Genomic DNA, 18,836 nt, shown 5'->3' with positions numbered 1-18,836 from the left:
ATGAGATACGAATTTGGATGATGATATAAATGAGATGAAGTGAATCTGTGACCATAGGATATATGCTAGTATCTTTATTTGCTTGGTTATAACCGTCGAATGTGCTTATCCCTATCTGTCGAGTCTATTCTTGGTTTTAAAACTAGTGTCTCTTAAGTATATATCTTCCTGCTTCAAAATGGTTTTCATATATCTATATATATCTATCTATAATGTATTTCAACGCGTTGGAGTGGGTTACCAGCATCTCTCTCTGAACAGATATATTTGGCTTTCAGGCACAGAGGAGTAGACACTGGAGCGCGCTAGAGATTTGGAGCGTATAGTAGATAGTTTCCCCTTTGGCCCGCGTGCCATGCTTATGTATTTACATTATTGAGGATATTAGTTAGTGTTAGGAATAAATTGTAATAGATTTTAATAAGCCATATTGTAATTCGTAGATCCCCAATTTTATCTTATTAGACTAGTTGTAATAAAGAACGTGACTAGAAGTTTGCATGAAGCTATCTTGAAGATCAAGCATCTATGGAAAGAAAGGAGTACAGCAAGTGGAATAAGAAGATAAGTAATAGGCTGTATGGACGAGATGGTAGAAGCTTGAAATATTATGTGCAAAGTCACAGGTTCAAATCTCACATCCCACATATTTTAAAGAAGCCAAGTTTAATTCCATCAGTTAAAGTGTGAGGCGATGGTTTGGCCGAAGGGATACAATTTGCAAGTCAATGGGATGAGATTTCCAATTTGACTATGGGATGAGCAATTTGCAAAGTCAAAGGAAATGAGATTTCCAAATTGACTAAGGGATGAAGTTTACAAGTGAAGGGATGCAGTGCAGTTTCTCAAATTGGAACCCCGAAATTGAAATAGGGATGCAAAGAATTGAAGTTCAAATTGGCACAGGGAAATCAATTTGAAGGGATGAGATTTACCAGGCTTCAATTCAGTTGGAGATATAGATTGCAAGGGATGAGATTGCAATTCCAAATCAAGTAAGGGATGAGAATTCAATTGACAAAGCTTCAATTCAGTTGGAGATATAGATTGCAAGGGATGAGATTGCAATTCCAAATCAAGTAAGGGATGAGAATTCAATTGACAAATCTAGCAAGGGATAGAGATTTCATTTCCCAAAATAGAAAGGGATGAAGTTTCACAAGGGAAGAGATTTCCAAGTCAATTGAAGAGATGATCCAAGTCAATTGAAGAGATGAAGTCTGGAAGCAGTATACAGACCCAGATACACGAAAAACAGAGGAAGATATTAGAAGAAGTTGCAGGAGCAAAAATACTAGTCTAACTAGTAAGGGATTATATTGGAGAATATATTTTGAAGATAAAAATCCCAAGAGGCGTGATCTACACCAGATGGAGATTCATGGGACGCCATTTTTGCTGAAACCTCAAGCTCAATTTGAAATATCTGACAAGATCTGCAACGTTATCTTATCTTCTGACAAAAGGCTATACAGCTAAGCAAAATTCGAAAATGAGACCGTTTCTTTCCAACGGACGGATTCTCATTACCAGCTATAAATAGATGAAGATTGAAGCTGAGGAATGCAGAAGCAAGAAAAGCAAAATACAAAGAACAGAGCTAAACAGAGCATACAAAATTCAAGGAAAGCTTTCCATCTCAGGAGCTTAAATTGATATATCTTTTGTGAGATAAACACTCAGAGTGATACAGAGTTTAGAAAAGAAATATCCAAGAGTGTTAAAATCTTCATCAACTTCAAGAGACTCAGCGCACCATTGAAGATCATCTACAGAGTCTCAAAGTTGGAAGCAAGGCAAAACTTGTTTTGGAGCAAAACAAGGGAAAGGAGGAAAGTAACACGGAGTTGTGAAATCCTGGATTGTCACACGGAGCTGTGAGATCCGAAGCAGCAGTGTTGGAGGACATTGGGCGTGATTGGTGTGGGCTTGGTGATCAAAGCACCAGATCACGGAAGATACGTTTCTACCGGATCGTAGAAGACGGGGGGAAAGTAGCACGGAGTTGTAAAATCTTGGGAAAGTAACGCAGTGATGTGAAACCCGAAGCAGCAGTGTTGGAGGCACTGGGCGTGATTAGTGTGGGCTTGGTGATCAAAGCACTAGATCACGGAATTCATTGTATCTTGGAACCAAGAAGTGGTGGATATAGTGAATTGGCTCTTTGAGAAGAGCAAGTGGAGTAGGAGGATTACATCACCTCGCGAACCACTATAAATTGCCTTGTGTTCTTTACTGCTTTCTTTACTTACCGCTCTTGCTTGCTTCTCACGTCAATAATCTTGACACGATCTACACACACACCGTATCGTTTATTTAATTCCGCTGTGCACCGGACTCTAACAATCTAGTTAAGAGTCTTGGTTTATCTCTGGCTTACCTTTTGTTATATTGTGCAAAAAAGTTTGAAAGTCTATTCACCCCCCCCCCCCCCTCTAGACTTTCACCTTACCTCTTTTGGGACCAACAGTTAGTTAGCCTGTGCACCTGAGTTCTCTAGCTCAGGTGTGGCATAGCACCCCGTACTCTACTATATTATGTTTTGGGATTTAATGAGAATTTACCTTTATTATATAAGTTTAAAAAGTTTTAAAATTTCGGGGTGTTACACTACCCGTGGGCCCACCCGCGGGTACACTATGTTGGTTGTTGGGGGATTTGTTCCCCGTGATTCTTTTGACTCAGTATTTGGTCTTTGGACTTCCCGTTGTTCTTTTGTGGAACTATTTAAGTGTCTTCTTGATGTTTCGTATGTCTAGAACTATGTGGTAGGTATCCATGTAGGTTTTGGTGTCTTGAATCGTGCTAAGTGTTCAACATTGTGTTTCGTTGAACCGTGATGAGTCTTTTGTGTTCTTCGGAACTACGTTTGGTTTATCCGTTGATAAGCATGCTAGTTCGGTGTTTAAATGCTAGCATGTGTGTTGTTTGTACCTTCTTATTGGTTGATGATAACTTGTGTTATTCATCGTTGTTGTTGTTGGACTGTGATCCATTCCTTGATTGAGTATGGTTTCATATCTTCGTTGTGATCTATTGATTGATTCCTGTTGTTGCGTGGTGCGTGTGTGGCTTTACCTGAATTGCACAATTAGTGGTATGGGACACTAGTCACCAAGGTATTGCAGCGGTCCTCGTGGTGGCCGTGACGTGATTATGGAGTTGTGACCTTTGTGTAAGGTTCACGTGATTCTTGGGAGGCATGTGTTGCCGTGAGTGTGTACGGTACCCTCGTGTACTACGAAATCGGTGGTTTTGTTTGAGGGACTGTTGGAGGGGGAACGACGGTTCCTGGGGGAATAAGGTTGGACTTGGTGTACAGGGGTCCTGGAGGTAAAGGTTGGAACTAGATATAAGGTTGGGGGTAGCCATAAGGTTAGAACAGGGCATAAGGAAGGCATATCAACTCGTGATGAGTGATATCACGGGGGCTTGTGTAGCCGTGGTTGTGTGTTCTCTTCTTGTGACGTGTGTAGTCACAAAGGCATGTGTTCCCTAGGCATGTGTTGCCGTTGGTCTTATCTTCATCCTTTTGAGTTGTTGTTATCCTTTGTGGTCTTGGGAGTTGTTCCCGTGTTCTTGTTGAGAGTGTTGAGTCTTGTGTTGACTATTACTCTTGGTTTTGTACTTATATATATGTATTCCATTTCGAAAATGTCTTTACAACTTATATCTTACTTATGTATGTTATTTCACATGTATTGGTGGGTTACCAGCATTATTCACTGACCAGGTGTAACACCCCAGATTTTCAAAACATTTAAAACTTATAAAATAAGGGTATTATCTCATTAAATCCCAAAACATAATACAAGTGTACGGGGTGCTATGCCACACCTGAGCTGGAGAACCCAGGTGCACAGGCTAACTAACTAATATCCTCAATAATGTAAATGCATAATATGGCACGCAGGCCGAGAAGGGAACTATCTACTTCTACATTCCGAGTTCTAGCGCACTCCAGTGACTTATTCTTCTGTGCCTGAAAGCCAAATATATCTGTTCAGCGAGAGATGCTGGTAACCCACTCCAACGCGTTGAAATACAATACATATAGAGACATATATAGATATACGAAAACCATTATGAGCATGAAGATATATCCTACGAACTCTAGCTTTCAAAACCGGGAATGACTCGACAAGTAATGCCAGACACAATCAACAGTTATAACGAGCATATGTAGTTCACAACAGATAAGGCAGATAAGGCCAAGCATAAACGATAATCATAACCCAGCATGACAATCCCCAATATAAATCCCATAGTCACATCCCCCAAGACACTCATAGTCACAATTCGTCCATATCACACACATAGCGCACATTGTTGGCGCCACGGGACCGATCGCATGCCCATACATGAGGGTCAGCGCATATAGCTCTGACACAGCCCCACAGCACCATGCCCCGTATCGCAACACGGGGAGGTCGATCGCAACCGACCGATGAACCGCAGCTCATCATAATGTTTGATCGCAACCAAACAGTGGACCGCAGCCCAAGAGAGTGTCATCTGACCGCAGCCAGGATAAAGGACGAACCGTAGCTCGTATAGAAACGTTTGATCGCAACCAAACGGTAGACCGCAGCCCAAGAGAATGTCATCTGACCGCAGCTAGGAATACCAATCTGACCGCAGCCAGCTTCTGAACCGCAGCTCAGGATAACCAATCCGATCGCAACCGAATTGGGGTAGCACACACACATAACACATAGCAAGCACATGCAACCCACGTTACACATTGGGAAGGGGGATAAAGCGTATAACAAACCTATGCGTGATCCATCACATACTAAGAATAGTCCTAAGGGGTTCATACTTCCTTCACCTAGGTCAACGGGATACCAATTCATCTAGCATGCAATATAACAGACTCATAAACCTACGAACGGTACCCGAAACATCAAACTAGACATAGGCACGACAAACGGGGTCCGTTGGGACACCACGGGGATCGGGGAAACATCAAACGGGGAAACCGGGAGCCCGAGGTAGTGTAATTTCCAGCGGGTAGCCGGTGGGTGGGGGTCCACCCGCCGGCTGCCACTGTTCCGGGCAGCGGGTGCCCGGCGGGCAGCTGCCCGCCCGTCGGCTACCCGCTGCCGGAGCTGCCCGAGAATGCCGCGGGTAGGTGGCGGGTCCCCTACCCCCCCACTGACTCTTTTCATCACTTTTCGCCCCGGGAACCGTTGTGGAACCCGAAACCATGCTTAGACACTTTACAACGCAATTAACAACAACAAGTAGACAATTAACGGATCAAATACGGGAAACGAACGGCACATGACCTATCATGCTTTTCTAAACATAATCAACACCCAAACATGCGATTTCCCACCCGATAATCCAAGAATCAAAGCATATGGTACAACCTAGGGTTCTAATCACTTTTATATCAACAAGAATACGGTTCGTCTTCTAATTGCAAGATTCGGTAGGAACAACACATAATCATCAAGGATACCAATTAATCATCAAGAACATCATAATCATCAAGAACAACACGAAATCATCAAGAATCCCAATTAATCATCAAGAACATCACAATTATCAAGAAACTCCAAATATCAAGATTATCAAGATTCCCCATGGAATCATTAAATCAACATCAATAATAATCATAGTAATTCGCCATTTACAATCATATGGGGGAAACCCTAAGGGGAAATCATAGCTATGAAAATAGGTTTTGTTGAGACATGGGTTACCTCTTAGCCTTAATTAGTTCCTTGGCTATGAAGGGTCTTTCTTTAAGCTTTCTTGCTTTCTTCTAAGGGAATTCTTGGAGCTCTCTTGGGGAGGTGGGGCGTTTAGGCGTGTGGGAAGTTCTAGGTGTCTCCTAAGTCCCTTATTTATATATTTAGGAGTCCTAATTAGGAATTAATACTATAGGCTTGCTAATTCTATTTCTTTCGGAACTAAGGATTGGGTTTAGGGGTTGGGTTTATATATGAGGGCCCATGGACTACGGTGGGCCTTTTTCCCTAATTGATCATTATGATTTATTCCTTCTCTTGGGCTTATTGATTGATTAATTAAATGGTTTTAGGGGCCGTAACACGGGGTGTTACACCAGGCGTCTTCCCATGTTTTATTGTGTTCTTTCAGGTGATGTCTAGGCGAGTGCGCGATCTGGTACTTGCTAGCATAGCTTTCCCCTGTGGCCTGTGTGCCAATTTAGAAGTAGAACTTGAGACAATGAGATTAGATGTAAACATTGCAGATGTTGCCGTAGCGTTCATCCTTTTGGTGAACGTGGCATAACACCCCGTGTTTTGGATTATGTTTATCTAGTTATCTTTCAGTCTTCCGCTGTGTCTGTTGTTTAGTTCTGTTATCTGCATGTTTAAGGCTTTTAAATAGCTTGTTTTTAGGGGGTGTTACATTTTTACTTGCTCTACACGAGATATAACTAACACAATCTCACACACACTTTATCTTTATTTATTTCCGCTGTGCACCATACTCTAACAATCTAGTTAAGAGTTTTGGTTTATCTCTGGCTTAGCAATTGTTGTGCTGTGCGAAAAAGTTTGAAAGTCTATTCACCCCCCCCCCCCCCACTAGACTTTCACCTTACCTCTTTTGGGACCAACAATTGGTACCTGAGCAGGTTGTCTATTTAAGCCAATTTGCTATCTAAGCACGTTGCCTAATTGGGTCAACTGTTTCTGACTACTAGACAGATCCATTCTACAAAGTGTGTGATTGGATTAATCTTTCATATCTCTCGTGATGATGATGAAGAAAGTTTTTGCTCAAAATCTATTATTCTCACTTGATAAATTTGATGATTGGAAAGTTCGTATGCAGGTACACTTATCGGCTTTACACGATGAAATGTGGGAAGTTATTTCCACTGGCCCTATCAAAATATTAAAAGTCAATACGGCGTTTGTTATATCCCCGGATGCTCCACAGTACATACAAAAGCCAATACCGGAATGGACATCGGACGAAAGAACGCGAAATAATCTTGACAATATTGCCAAGGATATTCTATTCAAAGCCGTGCATGATACAATATTTCCGAAGATCCGAAAGTGTGCTACTGCTAAAGAAATATGGGAAACTCTCATCAAGATTGGCGAAGGAGATGAACAAGAGAAAGACAATAAACTCACAATCGCCATGAAGAAGTTTGAAGATTTCAAAATGCTCTCAAATGAAAGTGTTGCAGACATGGAAGCTCGAATGATCAAAGTTCTTGGAGAGATTAATGATCTTGGCAAAAATGTTAGCCAAAAAGAAATTAATCTCAAAATCTTATGAGGCTTACCATCTGCATGGGATATGAAGGTTACGGCTATGCGTGATCATCGAAATCTAAGGATGTTGTCAACAGACAAATTATTTAGTGATCTAAAAGCATATTAGTTCGAAATGAAGGCCAACGATGATGATGTTCATGAAGCTCGAAATTCTGCTCTAATGGCCGAACGACCGTCAACCTCCAAGTCAGTAGAAAATAATGTTGATTTTATGACTGACGAACAATTTGTTCTTTTTGTTAAAAAATTTAGAAGGTTTATGCGAAAAGGAGACAACAAAAATTCTGCTCGTGGAAAATTCGTCTCTCGCATAACACAAGAAGAAAAAGTCGAAGAAAACAAGGATTTATGCTACAATTGTCGCAAACCCGAACATTTTAAAATAAATTATCAATATCCGATCGTTAGCAAGTATCAAGGCAAAAGTGTTGAATCCAAGCCGAACAAATCCGAAAGCAAAAGGTTCAAGCGCGACAAAAGAAAAGCTCCCGTTAGCAACGAACCAAACGAAAATGATGATTCGGAGGATTCATCATCAAGCAATGAAAGCTCGTGTTCGGATGATGATACGGCACTAAAATGCAAGTCAATTGAGTTGAGTACAAGTGAAGATTATTTTATGGCTCTTGAAGCAGAGGAAAAAGAGGTAACATCTAATTCATTTAATTCTGTTAATTCTTCTTTTTCTCGTGAATCGATTGACAGTCTAATGCGAGAATGTTAAGAGATTATGCTCACTCATCCTCAACTCAAGAAGCGCAATAATATTCTAATTCTTGAAAAAGAAGAAATGAATAAAAAATTGCAAGATGCTTTACTTGAAGTGAGTAAGTTGAAGAATGAAAATATTCATCTTCAAGAAGAGTGTAAAGCAAGAGAGGTTAGAGAACATAATCTTCGATAAGATAGTGAACATGCAAAAGCCATCAGGAGATAGAACCGGAATCGGTTATTGACTCCACATGTTCTCAAACCACTCCAAATCTGACTAATTCTACTACTACTTTAAATAATAAAGTTCAAGTGGTAAAATTTGTTAAAAGTCAGAATAGCACGATGAGACAAGGACTTGGCTATCAAACAAAAGCAAAGTTGAATGTTGAAAGGCCCAAACAATTCTATACTACGGCAAAGCAACAAAAATTCTTCAAGCAAAGATATACCAAAGAGTCAAGTGCAAAAAGATTTAATAGAAAAGAGGGAAGCTTTTCTAGAAATAGAGTTGGGAGATTTTATCCCACTCAAAAGGATTGGTTGTATAGTAGATATAATGCTTTTTATAGACCAAAGCAACAATCATCTTCCCAGGTGCCAAAATATAAAAATGTTTTTCAAAATCCGGCGCCAAAAATGTTTTCAAAAGTGAGTTATGATTATCATGTTTCAAATGGTTATAAACCGCCTCATCTTAATTCAATAAGATCAAGGTGGATTTGGTTACCAAAAATCACTAACAATAAAGGACCCAAGCAAGTATGGGTACCTAAAGTTAATTAATCTTTTTTGCAGGATGTTTGGTACATCGATAATGGTTGCTCACGCCACATGACTAGAAATAAATCATATCTAGTGAATTTCAAAGAAATCGATGGATCAAAAGTTATATTCGGGTGAAATCAAAATTATGGAATTACAAAAGGAGTTGGCACAATCAAGAAAAATGAATTAAAGATTGAAGATTTTCTTTCGTCGAAGGCTTAAAATTCAATTTGTTGAGCACTAGTCAATTTTGTGATAAAGGCTATCTTGTAGAATTTTCTAAAGATAATTGCCTAATCAAAAATGAGCTCACAAATGATGTGATACTCTCTGGAAAAAAGATGAAAGAACATGTATGTTGTTGATTGGAGAACAAACAAAGATTCAGTGTGCTTAATGGCTAGAAATTTGAATGAATCAAATTGGGAATGGCACAGAAAGCTCAACCACTTAAACTTCAAGACTATCAATCAACTTGCAAAGAAGAATCTAGTTGAAGGGTTGCCAGATATTATCTTCAAGAAGGACCAAGTGTGTGATGCATTCCAACGCGGAAAGCAAATCAAATCATCATTCAAATAAAAAACACACGAGTCAACGTCAAGACCGCTAAGCTTACTACACATGGACTTATTTGCACCAGTTGATCCAATAAGTGTAAGTGGTAAGAAATATACACTCGTTTTTGTTGATGATTTTTCTAGGTACACTTGGGCCGTGTTTCTCACGAAGAAAAATGAAGTTGAGCAAGTTTTACCGAAGCTGTTGAAGAAACTACAAAATGAGAAAGAATTGCAAATATAAAAAATACGAATGGATCGTGGAACCGAGTTCGTGAATGGAGTTATACAAGCTTTTTGCAATATACATGAAATTTAGCATCAATTATCTACCGCAAGAACACCGCAACAAAACGGTGTTGCTGAAAGAAGAAATCGGACGCTCAAAGAAGCCGCACGAGTGATGATTAGTGCAGCCGGTCTCCCGAAACGATATTGGGCGGAAGCTATCAACACTGCTTGCTACACGCAAAATCGATGCATGATCCATAAGCAGTACAAGAAGACGTCATACGAGCTATATAAAGGGAGAAAACTAAATATTGGTTATTTTCATATTTTTGGATGCAAATGTTTTATTCCTATTAATGATAAATTGCATCTAAAAACTTTTGATGAGCGTGCAGATGAAGGAACTTTTCTAGGATATTCGACTACCAGCAAGGCGTTCAGAGTTTTGAATAAAAGAACAATGGTGGTTGAAGAATCCATACACGTGGTAGTTGATGAAAATTCACAGATCAATAATGGCGCTCTGGGCGAAGAATTCGAACAAAATGGTAACAAGTGTCATATTGATTTTTGTGATACTAATGATACGTGTGAAGATGATGTTTTGCAGGGAATGGATGAGTTGGAAATTAATTCTCTAGAAAATCTCATCCCTCATCCAGAAGAAGTTGGAAATTCTTTTAATAATGATTTTGGAGGTGAAGCCGCACGTGAAAATGGAGATGTAGTACGGGTTGAAGTTGGTGATCCAGTTAGTGATCAAGTTACTGGTGAAGTTGGTAATCAATTTCAAGAAGAATTAAATGAGGAAATTCGAACCAACACTGTCAGTACACAACAAATGGATCCACCCAGTACCATGCACCCATTTGAACCAGATTTAAGATGGCTCAAAAATCACCCTCCAGAATTAATTATTGGAATGTTCATGAAGGCGTGAAAACAAGATCATCTACCATGGAAGCATTGTTCACGTGTTATCTATCTCAAATTGAACCAAAAGAAGTGGACGAAGCTCTTATTGATTCGAATCGGATAGATGCTATGCAAGAAGAGCTCGATCAATTCAAAAGAAATAATGTTTGGGAACTTGTTCCAAGACCGGCGAACCACAATGTTGCAGGAACCAAATGGGTCATCCGAAACAAAGCAAACGAAGAAGGCGTGATTGTTAGGAATAAAGCAAGGCTCGTTACAAAAGGATACTCTCAAGAAGAATGAATAGATTTTGATGAAACTTTTGCACCGGTAGCCCGACTTGAAGCAATCAGAATTTTCCTAGCCTACGCCGCATACAAAGATTTCACCGTTTATCAAATGTACGTGAAAAACGCATTCTTGAATGGTCTACTCGAAGAAGAAGTTCATGTCGAACAACCGCCAGGTTTTGAGGTAAAAGGCGAAGGTGACAAAGTCTACAAACTTAAAAAGGCATTGTATGGGTTGAAACAAGCACCTAGAGCTTGGTATGATACTTTGTCAATGTTCTTGATAAACTGTGGATTCACCAAAGGCCTTGTTGACAAAACTCTATTTAGAATTCAAGATGGTGATCATATTTTATTAGTGAAAATCTATGTTGATGATATTATTTTTGGAAGCACTAACAATTCTTTGTGTGAGAAATTTTGCAAGCTTATGCAGAATGAATTCGAAATGAGCATGATGGGTGAATTCAATTACTTCTTGGGCTTACAAGTCAAACAACTGAAAGAAGGAATATTCATCAATCATGCAAAGTACAGTTGTGACTTGATAAAGAAGTTTGGCCTTGATGGAAAATCATCGATCAAAATTCCAATGAGCACATCATTAAGGCTAGATAAAGATGAAGATGGAAAGGATGTCGATCAAACAAAATATAGATGACTGATTGGCTCTCTTCTATATCTTACTGCAAGCAGGCCGGACATTTCATATGCTGTGGGAGTGTGTGCAAGATTCCAAGGAAATCCTAAAGAAAGCCACATCACCGCAACAAAGAAGATCATACGATATCTGAAAGGCACAATCAATGTTGTATTGTGGTATCCAAAAGGTATAGATTTTACTCTAACAGGTTTTTCAGTTGCGGATTTTGTAGGTTTCAAAATAGACAGAAAAAGCACTTCCGGGACATGCCAGTTCTTGGGGGGAAGGCTTATTTCTTGGTTCAGCAAAAAGCAAAATTCCATCGCAACTAGTACCACCGAGGCCGAATACATTGTTGCAGGAAGTTGTTGTGCGCAAATTTTGTGGATGAAGCAACAATGGAAGGATTACGGAGTTAATTGTGATGACGTTAGTATTTATTGTGATCATACTAGTGCAATCGCTATCACTCACAATCCAGTGCTTCACTCAAGAACCAAACATATCGACACTCGACATCACTTCATAAGGGATCACGTTGAAAAGAAGAATATAAAGATCGAATATATCCCTACGGAAAACAAAGTTGCTGATATTCTCACGAAGCCTTTATGCGAAACAAGATTTTCTACCTTAGGGCACGAGTTGGGAATGATCGAAATGAGCTAAGTATCACTGGACTTAATCTCTCAATTTAAATTGATACTTGTGCTCAAAATAAATTGTTTTACGTGAATAAATTGTTTTATGTGATTATATGCATATGCTTATTCGAAATTTTTATTGCAATATGTGTTAGGAATTTATTTGTGTATTTGCATGTGTTATTTAACGTGAAATTATATGTCATGCAAATTAATTTGATAAAATATGCAATTCGTGATTATTTGACAATTTGTTTAGAATTGCATGATTTATTGTGTTGTTTAGTCTACGAATATGTGTTCATGTTTGTATAAGTTGATTATTTTGTTTGCATGAACAATTTGCCTAAAAATTTAATTTAATGTGTTTCATGCATTTATATGATATAATTTGTGATAAAAATGTTTTAGAAATCTGAGCTGAAAGATAATATTTTTGTTAGTTTCTAAAATGTTTAGAATCTGTTTTGTGTGCAATTTATATGAAGATGTTTCTAAATATAAATTTGGAATATGTGTGATTAGTTTGTTAATTTCCAAAATGTATTTGTTTTGATTGGAAATTGCCGTGAGTATGTTTAAAGTATGTGGTTATTTGTGATTGATTATTTATGGTTGATTTTTGCTACTAACGAGATGTTTGAGTGTGATTGTATCTGTGGTACACGTTTTCGAGAAGGAAATCAGGAGATAAAGGAGGAAAATCAGAGTTTAATTGGTATCACATCCACCGCTTTCTCGACCCATAAACTCCTACCCTTTCTAAACCTCCACCCAACCTAAACCTCCCCCCATAATCCTCTCCTAGAAACCGCTACCCATCACATCCACCGCTTTCTCGACCAATGAAGAGTCATGCAAGCATTCATCACACCTTTTGAAACCAAACGTCGGTTATATCCAAAGGAAACCTTTCAACCCCTCCATCATTAGCTCACACGGTTCTAGCACCGTCCTAGGCCTATAAATTTTGACATTGTTGGTCCCAAAAGAGGTAAGGTGAAAGTCTAGAGAGGGGGGGGGGGGGTGAATAGACTTTCAAACTTTTTCGCACAGCACAACAATTGCTAAGCCAGAGATAAACCAAAACTCTTAACTAGATTGTTAGAGTATGGTGCACAGCTGAATTAAATAAAGATAAAGTGTGTGAGATTGTATGAGCAGTATATCTCGTGTAGAGCAATTATGTAAAGAGCAGTAAGTAAAGAAAGCAGTAAAGAACACAAGACAATTATAGTGGTTCGCGAGGTGGTGTAGTCCTCCTACTCCACTTACTCTCTCCAAGAGCAATTCACTATATCCACCACTTCTTAGTTCCAAGATACAATGAATTTCCGTGATCTAGTGCTTTCATCACAAAGGCCGCACTAATCACGCCCAGTGACACCACACTGCTACTTCGGGTTTCACGTCGACGCGCTACTATCCCAGGATTTCACGACTCCGCGTTACTTTCCCCCCGTCTTCCACACTCCGGTAGAAACGTATCCCGTGATCTAGTGCTTTGATCACAAAGCCTGCACTAATCACGCCCAGTGCCTCCGACACTGCTGCTTCGGATCTCACAGCTCCGTGTGACAATCCAGGATTTCACAGCTCCGTGATACTTTTCTCCCTTCTCTTGTTTTGCTCCAAAACGAGTGTTGTCTTGCTTCCAACTTCGAGACTCTGTAGTTGATCTTCAATGATGCGCAGGTCTCTTTGATGAAGATTAACACTCTTGAATGATTTCTCTTGATAGCTCTGAGTGTTTTCTCTCTTTGAGTGTATCAAGTAAAGCACTTGATTTTTATGCTCTGTTTTGCTCTGTTTAAGAACTTTCAAAATATTTTCTTTGAAGCTCTCTGAGTTCTTTTTCTTTTCTCACTTTTCACTTGAAGATTTTTGGTATGCTCTGTACCAAATGATATTTTTGCTCTTTGTATTTTTGCTCTTTGCTCTATGTTCCCCTCCTCTTCAAGTCTTCATATCTTCATCATTTTATAGCTGGTAATGAGGATCTGTCTGTTGGAAAGAGACTATCTCATTTTTGAAATCTTGTATCTTTTTGTCAGAGATCTTATCTTATCTTCTGCAAAATTATCAGAAAGGATAAGCTAGCCGTTTGAGAGCTTGAACTTCATGCGAATGGTTTCTCAAACTTCATATGATATTCCTCTGGTTTTACGTTGAGTGGGAATATCTGGGTGTAGAACAGCTTCTCTGATCAGCTCTGAAGTGGTCCTTGTATCTTTGGGATTTAAAATATTCTTCAATTTAATCTCATACTAGTTAGACTATTATTTTTCCTTGTGAGAATATTTTCACTGTAAGTTCATCTTCATCTTCTTCATTCTCACGTCTAGGTGTTCTCAGACTTCAAACTGGCTTTGAACTTCCTCCCAATTTGAATTTCTCCTTTGTAATTGTCACCCAATTTCAATTGACTTGTAATTGGCACCCAATTTGAATTTCTCCATTGTAATTGGCTCCCAATTGACTTTTTGGAACACCCCCCCCCCCCCCCCAAACAAGCTAGATAAAAAGCCTTAACACATGCAGATTAAACAACAAAACTAGCACAACGAAAGATAAAACGAGAACCGGATAAAATAAATCCAAACGGGGTGTTACGCCATGTCTACCAAACATGGTAAACGCTACGGCGATCAATCTGCAAGTGTATACGTCTATCCCAAAGACATCAGTCTAAAACTACATTTGGCGCGCAGGCCACAAAACAAGGATAAAGGTGTTAAGCTACCAGGCACTAGACATCGCGCTCGTCTAAACATCACCTGAAAGATACAAAGATAAACATTGGGACAACGCCCGGTCAGCGATAATTGTTGGTAACCCACCAATACATGTGAAATATCATACATACATAGATATAAATTGTAAAACCATTTTCGAAACGGAATACATAAGTATATAAGTCAAAAGCCAAGATCAACAGTCAACACAAGACTCATCACTCACAAAGATAATACGGGAACACATCCCAAACCACAAAGGTTAACCACAACGCAAAGGATAAAGACAAGACCGATGGCAACACATGCCAAAGCAACAAATGCCTCCGTGACTACACTCGTCACAAGAGAAGAACACACAACACCAGCTACACAAGCCCTCGCAACATCACTCATCACGAGTTGATACGCCTTCCTTATGCCCTGTTCCAACCTTATGGCTACCCCCAACCTTATATCTTTTTCCAACCATTACCTCCAGGACCCCTGTACAGCCAAGTCCAACCTTATTCCCCCGGGACCGTCGTCCCCTACCAACGACCACCAACGAGACCACCAATTCATAGTACACAAGGTACCGTGCACGGCAACACATGCCCGGATAACACATGTTATCCCCCAAAAACGTAAACCATACACAAAGGTCACAGCTCCATAATCACGTCACGGCCACCACGAGGACCGCTGCAATACCCTGGTGACTAGTGTCCCATACCACTACTCGTGCAATCCAGTAAAGCCACACACGCACCACAACTCAATAAGAGTCAAACAATGGATCACAACGAAGGTATGAAACATACTCAATCAAGGAACGGGTCACTACCCAACAACAACAACGATGAATAACACAAGTTATCTTCAACCAAACGGAAGGTACAAACCACACACACGCTAGCATTTAGACAATAAACTAGCATGCTTAACAACGGAGAAACTCAAGATAGTTCCGAGGAACACACAAGACACCTCTTGGTCCAATGAAACACAATGTTGAACACTTAGCACGATTCAAGACACCAAAGTCCTACATGGATATCTACCATATAGTTCTAGACATACGAAACATCAAGAAGACACTCAAATAGTTCCACAAAAGAACATTGGGAAGTCAAAAGACCAAATACCGAGTCAAACGGATCACGGGGAACAAATCCCGAACAAACACCACCATGTACCCGCGGGTGGACCCACGGGTAGCGCCCCACCCATGGTTCCGCCCGCGGGAACATATTCCCACAGGGCTATGTACCCGCGGGTAGGCCGGCGGGTGGTGCCCCGCCCGCCGTTCCGCCCGCGGGAACACTCCTGTTCCACAACAAATCGCTTCGGGGATTTTCTTTTCCAAACACAAATTCAAGTCCAAAACATGCCAAATCTCACCCAATACAACAAAATGTCTAGAACCATGGAAAATGCCAAGCAATGGCACAAAGGAACCCTAAACACAAGCTCTAGATATGCAATATCACAAGACAAATGCATAAACCCTCACATTTCATAGCAAAGCACAAGTAGAATCCAAGAAATCACATATAGGTAAGCAAAATAGGTTTTGTAGAGCATGGGTTACCTCTTGAAGACCAAAAGCCTTCATTTTACACCACAACAAGCTCCCCTCAAGGCTTACTTTCCAAACCCACTTCAAGATTAAACCAAAAGATCATAAAGATCCTACCTTTAAGAAAAAGACAACTAAGATGGAACCAAAAACACAAGATGGACTTAGATCTTACCTCCTAGATGCCCAAATAGGTGAAAGGTTGAATCTTGGAAGCAAATCTTGGAATCTTGACAAGGGTCTCAACTTGGCTTGGAGAATAAGCTACACTTCTTTTCTAGAGAGAATGTAGAGCTAATTTCTAAGAATTGTAAGGAATGAAATGAAGAAGTCTTCTAGGTTAGGTTACAATACTAACTCTTGGTGAAAAGTCAAGAATACCCTTACTAACCTTTAGAAAGTGTAAGGAACAAGGGAACTCCCCTAAAAGCTCAAGGTACAACACAACTTTAAGGTTGACTAGTCAAATACTAGTCCTTGAGTATTAAAAATCAAGATTTTAGGAATTAATTCTTCAAATAAAATAGGATTAATTACTCAATTAATCCATGGATTGAATGTGGATTTTTGGAGTGTCACATCCTCCCCCCTTCAAATATGCTTCGTCCTCGAAGCTTGGGTACGACGAATTAAAAGCAAACGGTGAAAGGAAACGACATTGTGACAAGAAGTTCAAGAATAACTCTTTTGGTCAAAGACTCCAAATGAACTCACAAGGATTCCAAAGCAATAAAGAATGCATTATAAATTCAAGGATTGGCAAGGGTTTAACAAACGGATAGATTGAGCATCAAGAACACTAGCCTCAACACAACCACTGACTTCTAGACAACAACCAAGAACTAGACTACTAACTCCAAACACCAACTTACTAATCTAGCTTAACAACAAGACAAAAAGCAAAAACAAGCAAGCACACAAAGCAAACAACAACCTATCACCAAACTAACAACGACTAAGAAGGAAACAACAAGGAAAAAGGCAAACGGGATTACCACAACACAAGCTAGAACTCCTCACTCTCCGACTCCTCGGTCTCTTCAGACTCCTCTTCGTCTTCCTCTCTGCGGCTAGAACTGGCTTCAATCTTATCCAGCCTATGATGCACTGCGACGAACTGCGCCTTCATAAACGTGAATCCTTCGGCGATCATGCTGTTCTGCTGACGAAGCAAGGTGACAACGCGCTCCTCATGCGCCATGACGTCATGCTCCCTCTTTGTGCGAGCTTCTTTCCTCTTCCGGTTTTCCTCATTGTCCGAATCACTTTCTTCAGCTTCGGCGGCCTCCGGTGCTCCTACTTCTTCCTCTTGGTCTGCTTCCTCCTCAACTTCTTCGTCACCGCCCAAACTCTTGACTGCGCGACTCAACTTCCCAGCATGGATTCCAAGCTCAGCAGCTAACTCCGCCCGTTCATCAGGTGCTTTCCTTGCAACCTCCTCAAGTGTGATGTACTCACCATCATCCAACTGAAACAGATTACAACTCCGGAGATTGGTGGCATCCAACACCATCTTTCCACGGCCTTCGGAAGACAACCGTCCACACTAATACCCTTCTTAACCAAGATCCAACTCAGCACCATCCCATAAGGTAAGATCTTCCGATTGTGATCCCGGCAAAACACCATGTGTTGCATCATCAAAGCAGGCAGGTTGAACTTAACCATGTTCTTGAGGCAAAAGGCAAAGGTGCACTCCAACTTACCCAACAAACTGCTTTTGTTGTTATTAGGTAACAAACAATCCGACACCAACATCACCAAGATCCTTTGCTCCATAGACAACCACTTCTTCTCCGGCCTAGAGGCTTGAGTGAAACCACTCGTACGGCCCAACAGATAGCTCAAATAGTCACGGTACCCCATGGTATCCGTACTAATCCAAGAATGATCATTGTACTAAGCCACTCTGGTAGTAGACAAACTCAACAACTGAGCCAACCTCTTTTCAGATAACACAACCTTCACACCTCTCACCTTAGAGGTGATCTCAAACTTATCACCCTCCTTTGTCACAACCATGTGACGATGGAATTCCTTAACCAAACTCGGGTAAGTCTCGGCCCTTATGGCAAGAAACCCATCCAACAAACCTTGATACCTAAGCATATCCAACAAGGAACTAGGAAAAGATTCCGGATCAAAAGCTTTACCTTCAAGGACGAGGTAATGGGTGTCCACCCATTCCACTTTCCTAGCCAAACTTGATCTTCTAGGCATGATTGAAGATGACCCAAAACTCAACAAAAAGGACTCAAGGCTCCTTCTCTTTCTCCTCTCTCTCTCTCGCTGCTCTCTCTCTCTCTCTCTCGCTCGGCTTCTCTCTCTCTCGGCAGCGCAGCTCCAGCAGTAGCGAACGACAGCGGCGATCGACGGCGAAGAGCGGTGGTGCGGCAGGTGGTGCGACGGAGGGTTGGTGGTGAGGCGACGGGGGGTGGGTGCTTGGTGGTTCACGGGTAGGGAAGAAGAAGAGGGAAGAAGATTTGGGAAATTTAGGGATT

Source organism: Ipomoea nil, unplaced genomic scaffold (assembly GCF_001879475.1).
Source record: "Ipomoea nil cultivar Tokyo-kokei standard unplaced genomic scaffold, Asagao_1.1 scaffold3130, whole genome shotgun sequence".
Lineage (NCBI taxonomy): Eukaryota > Viridiplantae > Streptophyta > Magnoliopsida > Solanales > Convolvulaceae > Ipomoea > Ipomoea nil.
This window is presented reverse-complemented; position numbering follows the sequence as displayed.